Source organism: Sinocyclocheilus grahami, unplaced genomic scaffold, assembly GCF_001515645.1.
Source record: "Sinocyclocheilus grahami isolate Dianchi unplaced genomic scaffold, SAMN03320097.WGS_v1.1 scaffold76590.1, whole genome shotgun sequence".
NCBI classification, from domain to species: Eukaryota; Metazoa; Chordata; class Actinopteri; order Cypriniformes; family Cyprinidae; genus Sinocyclocheilus; species Sinocyclocheilus grahami.
In genome coordinates this window covers 1-653 of record NW_015529675.1, presented here as the reverse complement: position 1 = coordinate 653, position 653 = coordinate 1, and the positions used below count along the sequence as shown (strand labels likewise).

The following is a 653-nucleotide window of genomic DNA, read 5'->3' as shown; positions in this document are numbered from 1 at the left end:
CTCACTGAAAAGATTTGAATGGTAATCTCTGGAGTCTGCATCCGAGGTGAATTTCCTTGATTCCTTGCAGATGTCCTTCACTCCCCAGCTTATGATACCAACCTATTAAAGATTTTACAGATATCAAAAAAGTTCCTATTTCTCAGCTTCTCTCAAATTAGTCTTTAATTTCACCATGTAATATGTAACACATTACAGAGACTTTACAGCCACATCATCAATACTGTTTTAAAAAAAAAACGGAAATCTCACCTGAATCACTCGACCTTTTTTATTCACATAAGAGGCCCCACCTGAATCTCCTGTTATAAAATGCCATGCAGACACAAGAAACTATATGAGAATTGTATTAATTTTTCAGAATTGATTAAATTGTTATCAATTCGATTTTTATGACCTAAACAGTAGATTAGAACCAAATACAAGCTGCCGTCTTGATTGCAAAAATCAAACATACCTTTGCAGGCAACATCATCTGTTTTTGGTTCAATACCACCACTGCACAGAAAATTGTCTGTGACTGCTTCCCTGGCATTTTTCACCTCAATTCCTTTTGCTTTTATTGCATCTTCAACACAAGCATCTCGCTAGAGAAAAAGTACACCAAAAAGTGTTCTTATCTTGATGATGATGACTAAATTTTTTTTTTTTTT

The 653-nt window shown here is 34.5% G+C and overlaps 1 long non-coding RNA gene across 1 annotated transcript; it reads right to left on the bottom strand.

Moving 5' to 3' along the window:
* Nucleotides 1–6: 6 nt before the first annotated feature.
* LOC107581110 (uncharacterized) lies at nt 7–618 on the bottom strand. The gene is made up of 3 exons (XR_001608784.1): nt 458–618; nt 253–302; nt 7–102 (listed from the first exon to the last, which is right to left on the bottom strand). It is a non-coding gene; the product is annotated as an uncharacterized lncRNA (long non-coding RNA).
* Between the last annotated feature and the right edge of the window lie 35 nt (nt 619–653).